The sequence below is a fragment of the Chamaea fasciata genome, unplaced genomic scaffold, assembly GCF_029207755.1.
Source record: "Chamaea fasciata isolate MVZ Bird 193981 ecotype frontalis unplaced genomic scaffold, bChaFas1.0.hap1 SCAF_68, whole genome shotgun sequence".
Lineage (NCBI taxonomy): Eukaryota > Metazoa > Chordata > Aves > Passeriformes > Sylviidae > Chamaea > Chamaea fasciata.
Genome location: NW_027094153.1, coordinates 148891 through 164532, shown reverse-complemented (window position 1 = coordinate 164532; position 15642 = coordinate 148891). Strand labels below are relative to the sequence as shown.

The window sequence follows — 15642 nt, the reverse complement described above, 5'->3', positions numbered from 1 at the left end:
TGCTGATCTTGTCTCGGTCTTGGTCCCATTCCCGGAGATTTTTGGCCCATTTGGATGATTTGAAGCTAAACCTGGTGAATTTACGGTGGATTTTCGGCACAATTGGCGATTTTAGGCGAAACCGGGCGGTTTTAGGACCGCGCGTTCCCTTGACCCCGCCCCTTTTCTGTCCCAGTTCCCGCCCTTTCCTTGGCCCCGCCCTCCCAGGCCGGGCCCGGGCCCGGGGGAGGAGGAGGAGGGAGGGAGGAAGAGGCGCAGCGGCGGCAGGAGCGGGAGGAGAAGACGAGCGGAGGGAGCGGCGGCTCCAGCGCTCCCTGAACTGGCGGCACCGCCGGGATCATCGCCCCCATCCCGCAGGGGGCCGGGGAGGGGGAGCTCGCCCCAAATATCCCGGGGGGTCCCTGGGTTTGGGGTTTGTTGGGGGGATGTTTGGAGCTCGCAGGGCTCCAAAGCCGAGCAGCAGATGCCCCTCGGGGGGACATCGGGCGCTCCCCGGGAGGTATTTTTGGGGGGTCCCGGTGCCGGCAGTGGCTGCTCCCAGTATGAGCCCGGTCAGTCCCAGTATGAGCCCAGTCTGTGAAAAACAAGGTTCACTTTCTATGTAAATTTTCAGAAACAGGTTTAATAGAAAATGAGTCAGTTAGGAGATTAAAAAAAAGCTAAGTACATTTGGCCGGTTGACTTGGCATTTAGCCAAGTCCACACTCTGCTGTATCAGAGTCATTCTTTAAATACCATTTCCATTGTATCAACCTGTTGAATGTTCATATTTTTCCATAAACTAGTTTCCATATTCCGGGAACTGTTTTGCATGGTCCCTCCTTGGGTCCGCTGTTTTAGGGCATGCGTGTTTCTTGGCTGTGTCTTCATTATCACCTCCAGCTTGGGCCTTGGTCCATACTTTCTTCAGATGGTAGATGCTGATAGTTGGTATCTCAATAGCAGAGTCTCCTTTACATGTTTTCTAGATGTTATCCCGACCAAACAGACAGTTTAAGCATACTATATCATCTAGTACCTCCATGCCTAATTTTCTTTACTAATAGCAGAACTAAAAAAAACTTATATCATTACACAATATTCTTAACCATATAGAACACATCTTGCAAAAAGCCAAGTTTATAATATGCATTTATAACACCGGTCACTCCCAGTATGAGCCCAGTCAGTCCCAGTACCCGTAAGTGGGGAGACAGAAGAGGGGGGAGCTTTTTGGGTTCCTGGGACTCCCAGCAGCCCGGGGAGGGTGGGGACTGAATAGATGAGGGACCCCAATAAAAGTGTGACCCCCCAACAGCTGGGACAGGGGGGAACCAGTTTGGGCCTTGGAGCTGCAGGTGGACACAGGCAGCTGCTTCTGCTCCCTCTGTGTGTCCCCATGTTCAGCAGTGCTGCTCCATCAGTCTGTGCCCAGCAACGGGGAAAAGCCTCAGCCCTGCAGGGCCAGTGGGAAGGGAGCTGCTCCATACAGGAACAGGAAACAAAGGAAGCACATTCTTTAGGATGTGTTTTCTGTTAAAAAAAAAAAAAAAAAAAAAAAAAAAAGAGAAAACCGGAAAAAATACAAAAGATAAAAACTGCCCCAAAACCGTGTAGTTAAAAGTCTTCCATAAGTGTGGATTAAAAAGATGTAAGTGATGTTTTGAAATGAGAACTCAGTTGCTTTGTAAATGTGCTCGTGGCAAGGATTCATCAGCTGCATTCTTTTGCAGATGTTGGAATTATTTCCTAATATGAAGTAAATTTAAACTTAAAGCAATAGGAAATTGAAAGATGGATTGTGTACGACTGCATCTTGAGTGTAAAAATTTGGCAGTTTGAAACTTGGAGCAAAAGTGTTGCAAATGAAAGTTTTAAATCCCAATGGATTGTGTGACAGCAGTTTTTCCTATACTATGTGTTGCAGCCCAAGGATTTCATCAGTGGGGTGGTGGGTGCTTTTAGCTTTGTCCTGTGCCACTCTGGGATGTCATGAAACAGGACTTCACCTGCCACCAGCCCGCGTTTCCCTCTGCCACCCCAGCTCCGTGGACCTTGTGTCCCCCAAAGCAGACACAAAGTTTTCCTGCTGCTCTCCCTTTGCACAAATCCACAGAGAGCTGGGATTGTTCCAAGTCTTGTCTCTCCATTGTGCCATATTCCAAAAGAACCAGCAGCCCATCCCAATGAATACAGCGAGTTACACTGATGGTTGTCAGCTCCATTTCCTGCCTAGAAATCCTGAAACTGCTTCTAAATGCTGCTCTCCTCAGCTCTTAGACACCTACTCACACAAAGCTGGGAAAAAATCCCCTGGCTTCCGGCTTACAAGTGAGCCAAAGTTAGAGCTCTGTGGAAAATCTCTATCCATCCCTATCCTTTTAATACATCTGTATGTGAGGTGTGCATGGATGTGTCTTGTATAGAAAGGAAGGAGTGCACAAGCACCGTGCCTGACACTTTCCCTCTCTGTGTTCATTCCATACCCATGGGTACAAAGACATTATGGAAACCCTGGCGCAGACAGAGCCTTCTGTGCATGGATACAGAGACATCCAAGAGCCCCTTGGTCATCCTGCTGGAAGGACGACAAAAAGGGAGTGGGAACTCAGCAGTGAGGAGAGCTGAGGGCTGGAGAGCAGCTCTGAATGACACTAAAATGTCTCTGGGCCACTGAGACATTGCTACTCTTCAGCCAGTGACAGTCCCTAAGCCTGGGACTCAGTCTTCCTCATGCTGAGGGGCACCAAGAAAGGCAACAGTGTGATGGAGACTGGCATGGGCTGGGAACTCACTGGGGAAAAATAGAGAGCATTGTGAAGGAAAAGGCAGGTGGAGGACAGAACTGTTCAGAGAAGAGCTGAGCTACAGCTTGAGCAAGCTTAAAAATGTCATTTGGGGCCATCCCAGATTGATTTCATTTCAGAAGGTATTGAAGAAGTTTATTTTTTGGGCGGTATCATGTTTTCTCTTGGAGATGTACACTCTGCAAACTTGAGCCGCATTGCCAAAATGCTCAAGGCAAGTCTCTGCTGCAGGGCACACCGTTTCTTCTTTGGCTGATCCCGGCCCGGTGCTGAGCCCAGCAGAGCCCTGGCAGAGCCCAGAGCAGCCTCAGCACCCGCAGAGCCCGGCTGCAAGGACAGAAACCAGAAACCGCCCGTCAGCTGAAGGCTCCTGTGCCCTTGTCCCAGCCGCCCGCGGTGCCCAGGCCACGCTGGCCGTGCTCAGGGCTGGGCCCAAAGCTGCCCATCATTGCTGGCAGGACGTGTGCCCAGCCTGCATCCAGCCCTCAGCAGCTGCCCAGAGCAAGATGCTCCTGTGCTGGCTGCCATCTCCCAAAAGCTCTTACCCCACCCGTGCCAAGAAGATGGGGACCCACCTCACGCCATCCGCCGCTGGAAGAAAAGCTGCTCCCAAACCACGTCCTCAGCCTTCTCCAAGGGCGTGGCCCATCCACGCCACAGCTGGTCCCAAGCACTTCCCAATCCAAACTGGACACCACCTAGAACACTTCCTTTAGAAAAACAAACAACAAATTAACAGACAAAAAGGGGAAACAAGGGAAAAGGTAAAAGATGTGATCTCTGTCAGGGGCTTGAGGAAGGGCCAATTCCGACATGCTTGGGAAAAACCCACCCACCAGTGAGGGAAGCCCATGCTTTCACTCTTCCCCCCTGCACTGCCCCCCAAAATAATGGTGATCCCAAAGCAAACAAGGGCAGTGGAGCAGCCCAAGCCCTTCCTTGCCTGCAAAGCAAAGCAGCCCATGGACAGGCTCTGGAGTCCCACCTCTGCTCCCACCTGGGGGGTTTGTTTGTGTCGGGCTGGCTGCCCCAGCCCCAGCCCAGGGCACGGTGGGTGGTGGGGGCTGTTGGCAGGGCCAGGAGCCAACTCCCATTTCGTAACCACCCCAGCCTGTGCCCCCAGCCCTGCCAAAAAGCAGCTTGGCAGCCCACTGAACAATCAGTTGGACCTGCCCCAGCAAAGAGAGGAACCTGTGGTTCCTGGACAGGCCGTGCAATGCCCAAATCTGGGAGCATCCCCCTGTGCGTGGACTCATCTGCAAATTGGCTGTGGAGCCTGGCTTTGAAGAAGGTGCCAGAATCGAAGTCAATCATCTTCACCTTTGTGGTGGCCAGGTCCCAGAAGAGGTTTTCATCCTTGATGTTGTCCTCGCTGTCTCCAGCAGCAGCAGCCCCACCTTGTCCAGCTTCTCCAGGGGCTCCTTCTCGTTCCCTGGGGGTGAGACCAGGCTCTCAGGGCTCTGCCCAGGGCCCCAGCTGTCAGTGAACCAGGACAAGCAAAACCAGCCTGGATGGCAGCCACCAGTGCTGGGCAGAGCAGCTCGGCTCCAGCACGAGGGCTGCCTGTGCCCATCCCATGAGCCCTGCGCAGTGACACAGGCAGGACAAAAAGTCTGGCTTGCTCTGCTTCTGATCGCCGAGGCATGTGTGCAGCTGGAACTCACCAGGGCCCTGCATCAAAGTGTGCCTGTGGCTCGCTCCCTTCTTCTATGGCAGGTGAGTATCCTGCATCCAAGGATCACAGAACAGGTCTTCTAATGAGGGCCTGTCCAAGGAGTGCACTGATAAACACCACCTGATCAGATCTTGGCAATCTGGGGAGAGAAACCAGAAGCCGCCAGTCAGTTGGAGAAAGCTCCTGTCCCACTATTCCCATGCCCAGGCCATGCTGCATGTGCTCAGAGCTGGGCCTAAACTTTCCCACCAATTCCCTGTTTTGGAGGAGATCAGGAGAGCAGGACATGTGCCACCTCCTCAGCAGCTGCCAAAGCAGGATGCTCACAAGCCAACTGCTGTTTCCCAGCACTGGTATTCCCCCCGTGCCCAGAGATGAGCATCCACCTTGAGAGAGCCGTTGTGGCAGGGAGAGCTGATGGTCCCAGCTGATCTTCTGACCCCTCCTGAAAGGGTGTCTTCCACAGACCATCTGGTGCAGCAGGATGCCCAGGGACCAGATGGTAGCTGGCTCGCCATAGTACCAGCCACAGTGGCTCCATTCCGGGGGGCTGTAGGATGGTGTTCCTATGGAATACAGATGGAGTTCATCAGGGGGATGCTGCTGCTCCCAGAGCCTGGCCCCAGCATCCCTGGGCATGCGGGGGCTGCACCAGTGGCACGTGGGGTGACCTGCTGCTCTCTCACCAGCACCAGTGACTTGTTTACAAACTCAGGGTTGGAAAAAAAGCTACTAGTGTCGGAAGGGGGCAGCGGAAGCCATGGCAAGGCCTGGCCATGACATCCAAAGGAAAAACCCACCCAGCGCCGGGGAAAAACCATGCCCTCATCCTCCCTGCCTGCATTGCCCCAAAAAACATTATGAAGCCAGGGCAAATAAGGCAGGCAGAGCAGCCCAAGCCCATTCTTGCCTGCACACCAAACTGGCTGCTGCACTGCTTCTAGCCCCCGCTTCTCTGCTACTCTCACCCACAGGTGTTTTTGTCGAGCTGCCTGCCCCAACCCCAGCACCAGTCCTGGGCAGAGTGGCTGGCAAAGGCTGCCAGCAGGGCTGGAAGCTGGCCCCCCACACACCCCTGCTCAAAAGCCACTTGGCTGAAGACTCAGTGCTGTGTCTGGCAGCAAAAGGGAGAGTCCCTGCTGCCACACCCAGGCTGGGCCATGAGATGCTGGGACCGGGAGCACACCCCTGCGTGGGCTCACCTGCAAACTGAGTGTATGCTGTCTTTTGCAGGTAGGTGCCACAGCCAAAGTCAATCAATTTGGCCTGCCCGGTAGCCAGGTCAACCAAGATGTTCTGGGGTTTGATGTCCCTGTGCAGGACCCCGCAGCTGGTGCAGTGCCGCACGGCTTCCAGGACCTGGCGGAACAGCTCCCGCGCCACCTCCTCGGACAGGAACCTCCGTGCCCGAATGAAATGCTGGAGGTCCTGACACCGCTCCGGGCGCTCCAGCACCATCACGATGTCGTTGGAGAGCTCCACCCACTCCAGCAGCTGGACCACACCAGGGAAGCCAGTGGAGACCCTGTCCAGCAGCACGATCTCCAGCGGTGCGCTGGTGCCGTTGGGCTGTGGGAGGACCACGATGCCGTCAGTGGGGCTGAGGCCCTGCCAGGGGTGGGGAAGCGCTCACCCTGCCCGGGATGTTCTGCACCCTCCAGTGGCCGCACGCCCGCTCTCCCTTGAGGCGTCCTGGCGGATTCCACCCTGCCGGGCCTCGGCTCGTCCCCGCCCGGCACGCCCCGGCTTCTCCCGCTGGCCCCCGCTCACTCACCAGCTCTCCCCAGTGCCGGACGCGGTTCCGTGGCACCCTTTTGATGGCCACCTGCAAGGCAAGGGGAGCAGCGGGCTGAGCTCACCGCCCGCCCTGCCCAGCCCCATCCTCTTCCTCCTCCTCCGCCCTTCTCCTCCTCCTCCTGCACCCCCTCCTCCTGCGCCCGCCGCTCACCGGGGCGCCATCCGAAAGCCGCGTCGCCGCGAAGACAGTTCCGAAGTCGCCGCGCCCCAGCAGTGAACCCAGCCGGTACTGCTCCTGGAGGCCCCGCTGCGCCTTCCCTGCCGGAGAGACGCGGCTGTCAGCGCTCGGCCTGGGGCCAGGAACGGCCCCTGAGCGCCCCTCAACCACCCCAGGCCGGGCATCCCCAGGCGTTCGCTCCTGGGAAGGCGACACTGGCGGCTCGGGGCCGGCGGCCGCGCTGGCCAGCGGCGGAGCTCGGGCCGGGGAAGGCGCAGCGCAGGCGGCGGGAGCGGCCGCGCCGCGTGTGTCCGCGGGGCCCGGGAGGGGCCGGGGCCGGGCTCGGAACAGGCGGAGGCAAAGCGCGGCGATACTGTCCCTGGCCCAGGCACCGATCCCCGCCCAGCACCGCCATCGCCAGGACAGCCAGAGGCGGGCGGAGGCCAGAGCGCGGTGGGAGGCCCGGGGGCGGGGACGGGGCAGCCCCGCCCGGGGCCGGGGGCGGGCCGGGGGCATGGCCCGGCCCTGCAGGGGAGAGGGACACTGGGAGAGGAGGGGGACACCGGGACAGGGAGACTGGGAGCGGGTGTGGGACTGCAGGAGAGGGAGAGGAGAAGCAGGAGGGAGTCACAAGAGTAGCTTTTTTTTGCTGCCGCTGCTGCCGCTGCTGCCATTGCTGCCGCTGCAACTGAAGCCCCGGGGCCGTTTTTCCCCGGGGCCGTTTGTCCGTTGCCCGCTCAGCGCCACGCCGAGCCCCGCGCGCCCCGGGGGCAGCCCCTGAGCCTTCCAAACACGGGAACTTTGCCCCGTTGAGCCAAGACCCAGAGCCTTGACTCCTGCACTGTGGCAGAGCAATCCCCTTGGCCGCTGCTGTGCATTGTCCCTGTTGAGGGTCACACACTGTCAGAGAACATTCCTTGAATGCAGAATTCGTACCTGGCCCAAGCACTGCACTTGCGTCTCCAGCATTGCTTTCCAAGAAAAACGGGGGTAGGCAAATTGTGTGTAGCTCATGGTATTTTACAGCATCCAAAACTTGCCAAGTCATGGATCTTAGAGGTGAGATCCATTTGTAGTTAATGAGATGGAGAAGTAGTGCAAAATGGAAAAGGGGAGCATAGAAATAAATAGAGAAAACCATCTTGGATTGGTTCTTTCCATTTTTGTTTCATTTTTTAAAAGCTGTTTCAGCTTTCCCAGAATCTTCTCCACAGTCCTGTCTGCTCTTTCCAAGAACCCTTCCTGGAGAACGAGCTGCAGCTTCTGTCACTAAATGTCCTACCAACGGCAGCAAGTTTGTGAAGGAAAATAAAAAATGGTTTTACAAATATATTACGGCAAAAGGAAGGCTAAAAACCGACCTTTGTTCTCTGCTGGATGTGGGAGGGAACTTAGGAACTGCAGATGAGGAGATGGCAGAAGTGCTTAATGCCTTCTTTGCCTCAGTCTTTAGTGGGAATATGGCTTGTCCTCAGGACAGCTGCCCTCCTGGGCTGGTAGATGGTGTCAGGGAATAGAATGGTGCCCCTGTTATCCAGGAGGAGGCAGCCAGAGAACTGCTGAGCCAAATGGATGTTCACAGATCTGTGGGCCCAAGTGGGATCCACCACAGGGTGATGAGGGAGCTGGCAGATGAGCTTGTGAAGCCGCTCTCCATCATTTACCAACAGTCCTGGCTCACTGGTGAGGATCCGGAGGACCGGAAACTGGCCAATGTGACAGCCATTCACACAAAGGGTGGGAAGGAGGAACTGGTAATTAGAGGCCAGTTAGCCTGACCTCAGTACCCGGTAAGGTCACGGAGCAGTTTATATTGAGTGTCATCATGCAGCACCTACAGGACGGCCCGGGGATCAGAGCCAGCCAGCACGGGTTTAGGAGGGGCAGGTGTTGTTTGACCAACCTGCCTCTTCTATGAACAGGCCACCTGCGTGGTGGATGTGGGAGAGGCTTTGGATGTTGTCTGTTTGGACTTCAGCAAGGCCTTTGACACTGTCTCCCACAGCACACTCCTGGAAAAGCCGGCGGCCCACGGCTTGGACAGGAGCACTCTTTGCTGGGGAGGCAAAGGCAGAGGGTGGTGGGGAATGGCGCCGCATCCAGCTGGCAGCCGGTCACCAGTGGTGTTCCTCAGGGGTCTGTTCCTCGGGGCTCCTGGACTCAGCCCCAAATCCACCGGATAAAAAACCACCGAAATCCCTGCGGAGCTCTTGGTCTTCCTTCAGTTGTCTTCAAGTCTCCATGGCTTGTGAAGCTGCTTGGAATCAGTTCGGAATTCTCTTAAGGAGGAAGATATCAAAGCGCACCTCGTGATTTTTGGTTTTTTAATTGCAGGAGTATTTTTTTTATTTTTCATTTCATTGAAGAGTTGACTGAAGCGTTCTTTAGGTGATCTTGGTGCTGAATGTCTCCTTAGGAGTTCTGAGCACAGCGAAGAATGAGCCCCTTGCAGGCTGACCCTGTTTGGACAACCTGCTTCTCACCCAGCCTCACCACGTGTGACATCACCCACCGTGGACTGCGCTCCCAAAACATCAAAGAAAATTCAGCATTTTTTTATGAAAACAAACTTATGTAAATAATAAAATTAGAAATTTAATTTTTTTATAATAACATTTTTCTATATTTTATTAGCTAATTTTTATATTGACATTAAAAAATCAATATATTTTTAGCAACGAAGAAAGTTATTGGTCATTGGTTCTAAGTAACACACTTCCCTTCATGAATTGATTGACCACTACTGGCTATTGATTTCTTCTTCTTCATGCTGATTTGCTCTATTTTTAGTCCTTTTGTCATCTTCTTTAGCATTTTCTCAGACAGGGTAAAAGGGGCAACTTTGGGGTTCATGGAGACATTTCTGGGGCACATTTGGGGCAGGGAATTTGGAGAGAACTTGAGGGTCTGGAGGACACATTTGGGAAGCGGGTGGACACTTGGAGGGGCACTTAGGGATTCTGTCGGACAATTCGGGGTCCAGGGGGCACTTGGAGGTCAGGGAGGGGAATCCGGGGCCCTTCGGGGTCCGGGCGGGCACCTGGGGGGCTCTGAGGGGACTCTCTGGGGCGCGGGGGATGATGGGAGTTGTAGGCGCGGGTAGAACAGGGTTGAACGGCGCCGCGGAGCATCACGGGAGGTCGAGGCGCAGCTCCAATGGCTGTCGGCGGGGCGCGGGGCATGATGGGAGATGGAGTCACGGCTGGAGTAGCGCTCCGAGTGCGCCGCGGAGCATGCTGGGAGCTGTAGTCCCGGAAGTGGCTCGAACGGGGCGTCTGGGGCTCCGGGAAGGCGCTTTGGGGACACTTTTGTGTCCGAGCCGCGATTTGAGGTCCTCGGGGGGAACGTGTACGGCTCGGGAGCACTTGCGGGGAGCTTGGGGAGCTGTAACCGAGCTCTCTAGGGCCCCGGGCGGGGCAGGAGTTTTTAGGCGCAGAACCGTGTTCCGAGGGGCTCCGAGGCCGGGGGGGATGATTGGAGATGAATCCCTGAAGTCGCTCTAAGGGGAATCTGTGGGGTCGGAGCGTTCAAGGGATCCGGGGACGCTTTGGGGGCGGGCGAATGGGCGCTGAGGGAACAGTTGGGGATCCTGGAGGGGCTGGGGGACACTTGTTTAGTTCAACGTGGTTTTCTGCTCATGAAACGTACGTATTGTATTTAAAACTTAATATTCCATAGGTATGGGTTCTACAGGCGTAGATATCAATTAGCCTAAGTGCAAAACCTAATATTCCATGTAAGAATGATGTTCTCTACTGTTAAAAGCAAAATTAACCATAACAAACAAAAAGGAGAGGGTTAACAATTAATGAGAAAGGAACAGAAAAGGTTGTTATGCCACTGTAAACTTTCACTCTGAGTCTACATTTCAAATAATACAGGTGACCCATCTGAAGGAGAATTTCTCCTCAGGGGAAATGTCTTTCTAAAAGTTTCCTTTGTTGCAAGGAGCTGCCTCTGTGCCAGGAGCCCGGCCCAGCTCAGCAGCACAGAAACAGCACAAGGACTTGAATGACCCTCCCGTGGATTTGGTGTTTCCATTCAACTCTGTCCCTGAAAGAGTGTTCCAAAAACTTCTCAAGAACTCAAAGGTAAATTAAAACACTGAAGTTTTTTGCAGTTTTAATGGGACACACAGAGAGACCCAATGGAGAAAGTGTCCCCAGGTTCCATCACTGCAGGCACTGGTGACAGGTGGGGACAGACAAGGCAAAGGTGTCTCTGGTGCTGAGCAAACCTGGATGTGTTCCATGAATCCAAAAGGCCAAGGCCTGAGCCCCGGCCCCTGGCAGGGCAGGGATCTGTGGGGCAGGGATCTGTGGGGTAGGGATCTGTGGGGCAGGGATCTGTGGGTCACAGATCTATGGGTCAGGGCTCTCTGGGTCAGGGCTCTGTGGGTCCGGGATCTGTGGATCAGGGCTCTGTGGGTCAGGGCTCAGCCATGGGTCACAGTACTATGGGTCAGGGCTCTGTGGGTCAGGGCTCTGTGGGGCAGGGCTCTGTGGTCACAGTACTATGGGTCAGGGCTCTGTGGGTCAGGGCTCTCTGGGTCAGGGCTCTGTGGGGCAGGGCTCTGTGGGGCAGGGCTCTGTGGTCACAGTACTATGGGTCAGGGCTCTGTGGGGCAGGGCTCTGTGGGGCAGGGCTCTGTGGTCACAGTACTATGGGTCAGGGCTCTGTGGGTCAGGGCTCTCTGGGTCAGGGCTCTGTGGTCACAGTACTATGGGTCAGGGCTCTGTGGGTCAGGGCTCAGCCGTGGGTCACAGTACTATGGGTCAGGGCTCTGTGGGTCCGGGCTCTGTGGGTCTGTGGGTCAGGGCTCAGCCGTGGGTCACAGATCCGTGGGTCAGGGCTCTGTGGGTCAGGGCTCTGTGGGTCAGGGCTCAGCCGTGGGTCACAGATCTATGGGTCAGGGCTCTGTGGGTCAGGGCTCAGCCGTGGGTCGCAGATCCGTGGGTCAGGGCTCTGTGGGTCAGGGCTCTGTGGGTCAGGGCTCAGCCGTGGGTCACAGATCCGTGGGTCAGGGCTCTGTGGGGCAGGGCTCAGCCGTGGGTCACAGATCCGTGGGTCAGGGCTCTGTGGGTCAGGGCTCTGTGGGTCCGGGCTCAGCCGTGGGTCACAGATCCGTGGGTCAGGGCTCTGTGGGTCAGGGCTCAGCCGTGGGTCACAGATCCGTGGGTCAGGGCTCAGCCGTGGGGCTCACCGTGGCAGGGGTTGCTCAGGAGGTCACTCGGGGGACGCCGGATCCTATGGGGCGGCTCCAGCGGCTCCTGTGGGGCAGAGACGGGGGCGGGACAATCTGTGGGGCAGGAGCCATCTGAGGGGCGGGGATGGGATCTGTGGGGCGGGGTTTGGGATTCGGGATCTATGGGGCAGAGGGGGGATCCCTCAAAATTCCCACAAAAATCCCCAAACTTCCCAAAAACTCCAAATTTCCCCCCCCCAAAATTCCAATTTTTTTCCCCGAAAAAATTCCCAAAATTTTCCCCCCATTTTTCCCAATTTTTTCCCAATTTTTCCCCATTTTTCCCAATTTTTTTCCCAATTTTTCCCAATTTTTTTAATATTCCAAAAGTTTCCCACAGAATCCTCAAAAAATTCCCCCAAAATTTTCCACAAAATTTTCCACAAAAATTCCCAAATTTTTCAAATCCCCCCAAATGTTCCCAATTTTTTTCCCAATTTTCCCAAATTTTGGGGTTTTCCCCCCAAATTTTCCCCAAAAATCCCCCTAAAAACGACCCCAAACCATCAAAAAACCCAAAATTTTCCCGATTTTCCCCCAAAATCCCCTAAAAATTCCCCCCAAAATCCCCAAATTCCCAATTTTCCCCCAAATCTCCCAAAATTTCCCCAAAATTCTCCCAGATTTCCCAAATCCTCCATTTTCCCCCCAAAATTCCCCTAAAAATGACTCCAAAAATCCCAAATTTCCCCCAAATTCTCAAATTTTTACCCCAAATTTCCCCAAATTTGGGGGTTTTTCCCCCAAAACTTTCCGACCTTGAGGGCCACCAGTGGGCGCTCTGCAGGGAGAGAATTTGGCGGATTTTGGGAAAATTTGGGGGAATTTTGGGGAGTTTTGAAGGAATTTTGGGAGAATTTTGAGGATTTGGGGTCATTTTGGGGCAAATTTGGGGGGATTTTTTGGGAAATTTGAGAGAATTTGGGGGAAATTTCGGGTAATTTGGAAAAAATTGGGGGAATTTTGGGGATTTTGGGAAAATTCAGGGGATTTGGGGGGAAATTTTGGGGGATTTTGGGAGGAATTTGGGAAAAAAATTTGGTCTTTTGGGGGGAAATTTGGGTTTTTTTTTCCGGAAATTTGGGGGTTATTTGGGGGAATTTTGGTAAAATTTGGGGAATTTTTGAGGAAATTTTGGGAATTTTTGTGGGCTGTTTATGGGGGGAAATTCGGGAGAATTTTGGTCGATTTTGGGCGGATTTGGGGACAATTTTGCGGGAGATATTTGGGGAATTTTGAAGAATATTGGGGATTTTTGAAGACATTTTGGGAATTTTGAGGGGGATTTTGGTAAAATTTGGGGATTTTTTGCGACTTTTGAGGAAATTTTGGGAATTTTTTTAGATTTTGGGGAAGTTTGAGGGGAATTTTTGGGGAAATTTGGGGCGGATTTTTTTGGGGGGAAATTTGGGACAATTTTGGGGTCATTTGGGGCCTCGGTGTATCCCGTCGGGCCCCGCGGCGCCGATCTGCGCCTCGGTGTATCCCATCGTGCCCCGCGCTGCTTAGCGCCTCGCTGTATCCCGTCATGCCCTGCGGCACTGCTTTGCACCTCGGTGTATCCCGTCATTCCCCACGGCGCCGCTTTGCGCCTCGCTGTATCCCGTCATGCCCCGCGCCGCTTTGCGCCTCGGTGTATCCCATCATGCCCTGCGGCGCTCTGTGCCTCAGTTTATCCCATCATTCCCCCGGCGCCGCTTTGCTCCTCGGCGTACAAATGACGTCACCCGCGTTTATTTTGCCTCTCATTTGCATAAATTTACATAAGGCTGGTGCATCAGTGAGGGGGGAGGGGTCAGAGCCACGCCCAGGCCCCTCCCAGTACAAACCAGTAAGTCCCAGTCCCCGTGGTCAGTGACGTCATTCGCGTTTATTGGTGCTCTCATTTACATAAATTTGCATATCGGCGAGGTGGGCGGGGTCAGAGCTGCGTTGGCCCCTCGCACTCCCTCCCAGTAGAACCCATTAACCCCCAGGCCCCGCCCAGCTTGTCCCGCCCTTGTTGTCGATCTATATAAGGGAAGGGGGCGTGGCCTGACGAGGGGCGTGGTCGGTTTACCTGTGGGGGGAGGGGCAAAGGTTACACCACGCCCAGAAACCCCGAAACCAGTTGAAACCAGTATAAACCAGTAACCCCCAAACCCACTCCCAGTCCATCCCAGTATAAACTAGTGACTCCCAAACCCTCTCCCAGTCCATCCCAGTACAAACCAGTGACCCCAAACCCACTCCCAGTTCATCCCAGTATAAACCAGTGACCCCCAAACCCACTCCCAGTTCATCCCAGTATAAACCAGTGCCTCCCAGTCCCCATCCCAGTGCCCTCACCTGTCCATACTGGTTTGAACTGGGATCTCTCGACGCTCAGCAGCCTCCAGGGAGCGGCTCAGGGCCAGGGCCCGGCGCTGGGGGATACCGGGAGTTACTGGTTTATACTGGTTTGTACTGGTTTGGGGGTTTTCCTTACTGGTTTGTACTGGGAGGGGGTTTAGGGGTCACTGGGATGAACTGGGATGAACTGGGAAGGGATTTGGGGTGACTGGTTTGTACTGGTTTATACTGGTTTGGGGTTTTTCTTTACTGGTTTGTACAGGTTTGTACTGGGAGGGGGTTTGGGGGTTTTTTGGGACTTTTGGGGAGAATTTTGGGGATTTTGGGGCATCAAAAATCCCAATTTTCAGTGGGAATTTTGGGTGGATTTGGGGGCTTTAAAAATCCAAATTTTTAGTGGGAATTTTGGGGTGAATTTTGGGGGTTTTGGGACTTCAAAAATTCCAATTTTTGGGTGAATTTTGGGGATTTTGGGGCTCCTAAAAATTTTAATTTTTAGTGGGAATTTTGGGGTCATTTTTGGGGATTTGGGGCCTCCAAAAATCTCAATTTTAGTGAGAATTTTGGGGGATTTTTGCTGGGAATTTTGGGGTGAATTTGGGTAATTTTGGGGCTTCAAAAATCCCATTTTTCAGTCAGAATTTTGGGGTCATTTTTTGAGATTTTGGAGCTCTGAAATCCCGATTTTTAATGGGAATTTTTGGGGTCATTTTTGGGGCATTTTGGGTGAATTTTGGGGGATTTTGGGGCTCTAAAAGTTCCAATTTTTAGTGGGAATTTTGGGGTGAATTTAGGGGATTTTGGGTGGAAATTTTGGGGTGAATTTAGGGGATTTTGGGGCTTTAAAAATTCCAATTTTTGGGTGAATTTTTGGGATTTTTGGGGCTCTAAAAATCCCAATTTTTAGTGAGAATTTTGGGGGTTTTTGAGGGATTTTAGGTGGGAATTTTGGGGGGAATTTTGGGGCTTTAAAAATTCCCACTTTCAGCAGGAAATTTTGGGGTGAATTTTGGGGATTTTGGGGCTCTAAAAAATCTCAATTTTAGTGGGAATTTTGGGTGGGAATTTTGGGGTGAATTTGAGGGATTTTGGGGCTTAAAAAAATCTCAGTTTTCAGTCGGGATTTTGGGGACATTTTTTCGGATTTTGGGGCTCTGAAATCTCGATTTTTAGTGGGAATTTTTGGGGTCATTTTTGGGGCATTTTGGGTGAATTTTTGGGGATTTTGGGGCTCTGAAAATCCCAATTTTTAGTGGGAATTTTGGGTTTTAATGGGGGGATTTTTAGTGGGAATTTTGGGGTGAACTTGGGGGATTTTGGGGCTTCTAAAAATCCCATTTTTCAGTCGGAATTTTGGGGTCATTTTCTGGGATTTGGGGGCTCTGAAATCCTGATTTTTAATGGGAATTTTTGGGGTCATTTTGGGGGCATTTTGGGTGAATTTTGGGGGATTTTGGGGCTCTAAAAGTTCCAATTTTTAGTGGGGATTTTGGGGTTTTTTGGGGGGATTTTGGGGCTCTGAAAATCCCAATTTTTAGTTGGAATTTTGGGGTGAATTTTGGGGATTTGGGTGCTTTAAAAATCCCAATTTTCAGTGGGAATTTTTGGAGTAAATTTTTGGGATTTTGGGTGGAAATTTTGGGGTGAATTT

At 53.3% G+C, this 15642-nt stretch overlaps 1 long non-coding RNA gene across 1 annotated transcript in view; it reads left to right on the top strand.

Annotated features, from left to right (window-relative positions):
- The first annotated feature begins 9665 nt into the window (after nucleotides 1-9665).
- The window catches only part of LOC136304295 (uncharacterized), a 69595-nt gene continuing 63618 nt past the window's right edge, over nucleotides 9666-15642 (top strand). The window contains exons 1-2 of the long non-coding RNA XR_010724461.1: nucleotides 9666-9746; nucleotides 10364-10506. This is a non-coding gene — a long non-coding RNA (uncharacterized lncRNA). The remainder of the gene's footprint in view (nucleotides 9747-10363; nucleotides 10507-15642) is intronic.